Source organism: Ixodes scapularis, unplaced genomic scaffold, assembly GCF_016920785.2.
Source record: "Ixodes scapularis isolate PalLabHiFi unplaced genomic scaffold, ASM1692078v2 PGA_scaffold2__306_contigs__length_199485367, whole genome shotgun sequence".
NCBI classification, from domain to species: Eukaryota; Metazoa; Arthropoda; class Arachnida; order Ixodida; family Ixodidae; genus Ixodes; species Ixodes scapularis.
The window spans coordinates 122400070-122407289 of NW_024609857.1; the positions used below are offsets into that span (position 1 = coordinate 122400070).

The 7220-nt window shown below is 52.8% G+C and overlaps 1 pseudogene; it reads left to right on the forward strand.

Annotated features, from left to right (window-relative positions):
- Positions 1 to 1864: 1864 nt before the first annotated feature.
- LOC120847622 lies at positions 1865 to 2397 on the forward strand (annotated as a pseudogene).
- Positions 2398 to 7220: the final 4823 nt, after the last annotated feature.

Consider the following 7220-nt stretch of genomic DNA (forward strand, 5'->3'; position numbering starts at 1 on the left):
TGCTTGCACAGGTCCTCGTGCAGACGCCAGCGGTGCTGCACGTGCCGGCTGTCGGGCCGGGGCGACGACTGGCGGCCGCGTCGGTCGGCCAGCGCTGCTGCGGCTGCTGCCGCCGTGGCTGCTGCGGCTGCGAGCGGTGAACCAGTGGGGCTTTGAGAAGTGCGCACCTAGTACTCCGGGTTTCATAGGCAGGATAGCTTCATTAAATTTTTAATGCGTATTGCATTCTTACGCAAACAAAGTCAGATTTCCCGGTCAACGTCACGTCACTAGTATCCCGTGCCATAGTGAGAATTGGCCAGCTGCCAAGAGTGCTCCGGATGACAAAAGGTATGAAAGCAAGCGCGCTGAGAAATTGAGGGAGAGATGGAGACGAGAGGGCGCGTAAGCGCCAGAAAACCGAGCTCTGACTGGAATGATTAGTGGGTAGGCGTAAAACTAGCTCAGTTTGTCTCTACTCACTCTTAGAACGCGTTAGAACGCGAACGCTAAACTCCGACGTTTGACAATCAAAAGCGTCCGAACTGTGAGTAGAGAAAAGGGCAGCCAGCCTGGCGTCTACCCACTGATCATTCCAACCAGATATCGGCGTTTTGACGTTTGCGCGCGCTCTGGTTTCCCCCTCTTTCTGTTTTTCGACGCATAAAAGAGAATGGAGAGAGCTCGTGGAGACGCTGAGGACGCTTCGAAGGAGCTTTGCCAGCTGCGAAAGGCGTCGGCAACAACAAGAAGAAAACACAAAATCTACAAAAGGAGGACGTGGGGACGCTAAAGGCTCAGGTATACTCCGACGTCGAGCGTAGCAAACGCGGCATAGCGCAGCGCCCTTACAGATATATTATTGGTCGCCGATATCGAGTTTCTGCTCGCCGGCCAATGAAAGGCACATTATTAGCACTACGCTCTGTTCGCTGAGCTCAACGTCGGAGTGTAACTGAGCCTTAAGAGGCAAGCCCGCGCGTGCCAGCAAAGGCCACGCGAGAAGGGACGTCCGCGTCTGTTGCGTTATAAGACCTTTTACAGCGGAGCTGTTAAGGGCTAGTTTCCCCAGGTTCGTGTCCCCCGCAAAGAAATGTCGACACAAAACTCTGGTTGCCGCCATTGCTCATAGATGGCGGTAGCTGTCCAGGGTGTTGTGTTTGCCACCTGTCCGCTTGCCGTCGTCGCTCATAGATGGAGCAACCTTTCGAGCCTTTCCACTCTGGTTTGCCGACTTGCGGTCGGCCATTGCTTTGCTGGTGCTCCTTCTTCACCAAAGTGGAAAGTGAGAAGCTCTATCGTATGATAGAGGTTCTCAGGTGGATTCTGTTTTTCTTGATTTTAAAAAAGCGTTCGACTCTCACACGAATTAATCTTACCTAAATTATCCTCATTAAATATTCCAGTTAATGTGTTATTGTAGCTAAGAGATCACTTTACTGAGCGAAAGCAGTGCGTAGTAGTAAACAGTAAAAAATCTACATATGTGGACGTCACTTCGGGTGTCCCGCGGGGATCCGTTCTAGGTCCCCTTTTATTTCTCATATTCATAAATGACATTACCATGGGCATAGAGTCAAGCATTCGTCTTTATGCCGACGACTGAGTGATATATCGAACAGTTCAGAACTTCGATGATAGCACTGCTTTGCAACGGGATATATACCGCATTTCAGACTGGTGTGAAAGTTGGCATACGAATCTAAACATTGATAAATGTCATCATGTGCGCTTCACAAAATAAACTAAACCGCTGCTTTTCTCATACAGCTTGAATGGCACTACACTGACCGTAAGTCCAGAGATAAAATATCTTGGGACAACCTTTACAGAGCGGTTATCTTAGCAGTTCCATATTAACAAAATAACCGCTAAAGCGACTGGTATGTTGTATTTTTTTGGACGCAACTTCAGAAACTGCCCTCCCAAAGTTAAGGAGACATGGTATTTGACAAATATAAGGCCCATTCTTGAGTATGCTTGTGTACTCTGAGACCCCCAGATATAGTATCTGTGTGACGACCTTGAAAGGGTTCAGAACAGAGCAGCGAGATTCGTGACCGCGGAAATTATGATTATACTGCAAGGTCGAGTCTCCTAAAAGACTGTCTTGGTTGGCAGCCGCTAAAATGCGGAAGGTTCGCTTTACGTTTAAAACTATTTCATAACATTTATAATAACAAAACGGGCATAAACAGGGAATCGTTCCTTCAGCTGCCTCACTTCATATCACGCAGGGTAGATCATCAGAATAAGGTTCGCGAATATTCGTGCCGCACTAATATCTTTAAACACTCTTTTTTTTTTCCTTTTACCCCTCATCAATGGAACTGTCTACCCGAGTCGCTTGTCATGGTACTATCCAACAATGTGTTTTTTTCCAGACTTATTGAAGAGTGCCTGTACCTTATCTCCTGATATGTCAAATGTATTAATAATTGTGTAAAGCTTACTATTCTTCTTGTTCTTTACCCTAGCAAAGTTTATGCCACAAACCTAGAGTTCGTTTATTGTTTTCCTCTGCCCCCCCCCCCCCCCCCCCTCTTCTGTAATGCCTCTGGGCGCTGAAGGGTGTATTGAATAAATAAATAAATAAATAAATGGCTAAAAGTTTTTTTATCCTCTGTCACATTGTAGCTGACATCTTGTAATCACGTGACGCGGCCGCCATGAGGTTGCTTCAACCTGTTGCTTTTCTCTTCCCTCCGCACCATGGCGGATGCGTTGTATTCGGGTTTTTCGTCTCGTTTCACCGCGCTTTCTTACTTCGTAAGGTGTAGTTCGATACTTACGTCTACTACCTAATTGTACATCATAATGTGCGCCACTTCTGCTGCACTCTAAAAAAGCTCGTGCGTTACTTTTCCGCACAACACTCGGAGAGCCAATCACCGCAGCTTACGGAGGCAGCTCAGCAAATGACGATGCCGACGCATATGTTTAGGCAAAAAAAAAAAAAAATGCAGTCTTCTTCTCTTCTTCTAAGCGTTGTGAAAGATGGTGGGGGGGGGGGGGGGGGGAGGAGAGGGCCAATAGTGGTTGCGCACCGGGCGCTTGGTCACTGGCTCTCGGGGGGAGGGGGGGTGTGGGGAAAAAGGTTGGGGGTGGAGGGGGGAGATAGAAATAGATTTGTAGAAGGGGAGGGGGGGCGGGCATGTCGGAGTACGCGCGAGGGGGGATTAATTTAGTTGCATCGAATACCGGGTGGCCGGGGATGGGGGGCGGGGGGAGTTGGGGGTCCAGCGCTGGAGGCTGGCACGGCGCGGTGTCCGGCGATCAAGCAATCGTCCGGGGCGACCACGTCGTGTGGTGGGAGGTCCCACTCTAGTCCATCCGCGCCAGAGTCCGGGCGCGTTCGTCGAGCACGCGGCAGGTGCGCGCCAAAGCGAGCGTCCAGGGCACGACTGAGCACAGCCGTCAGGGCCCCGCTCCGCAGTCGGCGGGCGCCAGGAGGAAGTTCAGAGGGACCACAGGAGCCGGGTTTCTTCCAGAAAGGTCAGTAGGGCCCTGAGCGCGCGTTCTTTGCCGCGCCGGTCGCCCCTGGGTCTCAGTATTTGTTCTGTGGTGTTGCAGGGCAGCCCCAGTGCGGCGAGGGATGTTGTCATGGCCGCCCGGGCGTCAGCGTGTGCCGGGCAGGTCAGGAGGAGGTGGTCGAGATCCGACCATTCTCCGCAGGTCGGGCATTCCGGGTCGGCCTCGTTGCGCAGGAGATGCATCCGTGCCGGCGTCAGGGCGCACCCCGTCCGGATCCTGTGGACGACTGCGGCGGCTGGACGGCCCGTGCCCCGAGGGGGCTTCGCCGGTCGGTCCCCGGCCGCGTACCGCTCGTCCGGGTGGTTTGCGGCGGCCTCCCGTGCGATAAGAAGCTTGGCGTCGGCGAAGGGGCCCACGTCCGACGTCCGGAACTCGGCGGCGTCATGGACCCGGTCCGCCAGGGCGTCCGCGCGCTCGTTGCCAGGAATCCCGCAGTGGCTCGGGACCCACTGGAACGCCAAGCGGTGGCCGAGGCCGCCGAGAAGCAGAGCCTCACCAGCGATCTCCCGAGCGAGGGGGCATGCCCCCTCGAGCCCGTACAGCTGAGACAGGGCCGCCTGGGAGTCGGAGAGCAGCAGCCAGCTGTCCGGGCGTCGGCTCTTGTAGTGGATCAGGCGCAGCGCCAGAAGGATCGCCGCCAGCTCCGTGGTGGTGCTGGTGGCGTGGAAGGCGAACCGTTCGCCCACGCCCAGGTCTGCCCTCTCCACAAAGACAGCCGCCGTCGACGAGCCGTCGCTGGGCCGCACGGAGCCGTCGGTGTACACCCTTGCCCAGCCGGGGTGGTGCCGCTCGATGTGGTCCTCCGTCAGCTGTTTGGCCACGACGTCGGCCGTCCTCCGTCGAGGGCCCATCCCGTCGACTCGGAGGTGGACAGTCAGTGGATGGGGGTCGGAGTGCAATGGTGGGAGGGGAGTGACCGCCGGTGCAGGGCCTGCGACGTCCCCCAAAACGCACAGAAGCTGCCCCAAGCGCGACTCGGGCCTCTCCGCAATGCGTGCCAGCAGCGGTGCCGCGGACTCGCAGGTGGAAATGCGGATGAGGTGCCCAAGTGCGCGCTTTTGGAGATGGTTGCTGACGGTGTTGGCTCCAGCTTCCGTGTACGTCGGGATGGACGCCGCCGACCTGGATATGCCGAGGCAGATCCTAAGTGCGATCCGGTGGACTGTCTCGAGGTTTGCTGCCTGTGAGGTGTTGAGGCTGAGCAGCGGCAGCGCGTAGAGCGCCACCGACAGCACCAGTCCCTGATGTAGTTGGAGCATCATGTTCTGGGATGCCCCCCAAGTGCTGCCGGCGAGCGACCGCAGGGTGTTCATGCGGCGCCGCATTCTTTGGACTACGCTCGCTACCGCTGCCCCCCACGTCAGCCTCCTGTCCAGGACGAGGCCCAGGTATGTGACCTTCTGCTCGTGGATGATCGGTTGCCCCTCGATGAGCAGTGTCGGTCGGAATGAGGCCGAACGCGGGGCGTAGATGAGCGCCCGAGTTTTTCCGCCCGACACAGTGAGTCCGAGCTGCCTGAGATGATGAGTTGTGACATTAAGCGATGCATCGGCATCATCATACGCTGAGCCGCCTCCGTAAATTGCGGTGATTGGCTCTCCGAGCGTTGTGCGGGAAAGTAGACGCACGGACTTTTCTCAGAGTGTGTTCACTTCATAGCACGATCTGGCTTTTTTCACTGCCGCCGTACCGAATGCGTGTGAGGTTGAGGCAGAGGAATCAGCGTTAGCACTGAGCCGCATTGATTATGTGGATGAGTAAGACATCACTAGAGACCAAAGGTCAATTCCTTATGAAAACTGAGGCTTGTTTACCAATAGTGGCGGAACATTTACAGTGAGAAGAGCGTATATTTATATCGCGCATTTAGGATCGAAGGCTGTGAAGAATAGTCCGCGCAAAGAGACTATCTGTGTTTCCTGACAGTATCGTCATTTATATTGATAACTGATCAAAAACAGTTTCTGTTGATTATGTGAGGGAACTCGTGGAGGAGGTAGGCAACGAACGTTTAACTTGCGTTTTATCTGAGGGTAGAAATAATGGTACGTCAACAGCAGGCGACTTGTTTGTTCACAAAATCACACCTGCATATGGACGAGGTTCTCAATATTTTTTGCGATGTAAACATTCGGTTGGTCATTCAGTTAAAAAAAAAACGTTTAAAAAATGTATACCGTGCTCGGTCCCATTTCGGCAAGTCTTTTAAGTGATTTAGTGATTGTCTTTAAATAACCATTTCAATTCACCTTATTTGCCACAAGGATTGTGACTTTCCGCGTAAGGAACTGCTACAGAGATCTAAACAGAAGCGAGTTTTATATTAGCGTACGCAAGGAAATGGCATTGTCTCTCTTGGCCAATCCAAAACGCGGTTTGGGCTTGGCACATGCGCAGTGACAATGGTAATTATATTTTTTTCGTGCTAAACTTGGCGGGAAATTTTTCCAGCTAAAGATTTTCCCCGCTAAATTTAGCGCAGAAATGTTTTCGCTAAATATAGCGGAAACTTTTTCCCACTAAATTTAGTGGGGAATTTTTCCGCTACTTAAAGGCGAAATGTTCCGCTAAATTAAGTGGGGAAATTTATCCACTAGTTTTAGTAGGCAGATTTTTACGCTAGATTTAGCGGGGAAATTTCTGCGCTACATTTAGCGGGAAATTCCCCGCTAAATCTAGCTAGAAAGGATTCCCACTAAATTTAGCGGGAAAATTTCCCTGCTAAATTTTCGGAAACATTTTCCCGCTAAATGTAGCGAGAAAATTTTCCGCCAAAATTAGCAGGAAAATTTTACCGACGTAGGTCGCATGTGACGTCATTATGAGAAACGTCCCATAATGCTACGCGCGGTTAAGCCGACGGCGACGGCGTCGCCGCTGAAACCGGAAACAAGCGTCTAAAAATTACTCTCTGAAAAAAAAAAAAAAAAAAAAAACAGGTCGAGACAATGTTATTTTTTAATATAAATTATCTGCGTCATTTTACGAGACCTTTTTTTAGAGCGCAGCTCTTATGGTACATTTACACTTGCGGATCCGCCAGCGAATCCGCCCAGCTTTTGCCGCTGGGGCGAAACGCTGGGCGGAAAACGCGGCGGGGATCTATTTCTGCCGCCGAACCAGGCGTTTCGCTGACCGGATGTGACATTCTTGCGCAGCGCGACGCTGCCTACGTCATGAGTACTCGTTCTTCCGGGAGCAGCAACGCCCGGGAGAGAGAGAGCCGAGGCGGAAACTCTCGCGCCTTCTCGTCATATTTGACGAGACGTTACGGGAACCGCTGCCGCAGCCGGCGCTGCCGCCACTGTTCGAAGGAAATAGATGTAAACACAACCAGCTCGTCGCCGCCGCCGCCGGGAGCGGATCCGCTCCCGCGGCAGCGGATTTCTTTTGAGGTGTAAACGTACCATTAGGCGTCTGTTTCTGGATTGAGCGGCGTCGCTGTCGCCGTTTACGTAACCGCGTGTTGCATTATGGGACGTTTCCCATAATGACGTCATACGTGACGTCACGAAGGTCACGACCTTAGCAGTGAAGGTCAAATGTAGGTCACTAGTGAAGGTCACGACGAAAGTAACGACGTTTATAGTGAAGGTCACATGAAGGTCATGATCTTTACGAGGCCTCCACGAGTGACGCAACGAGTGACATCACTCCACGGGTGATGTCACGAGGGAGGAGGGAGGGAGCACACCCTCCCCTCCTTC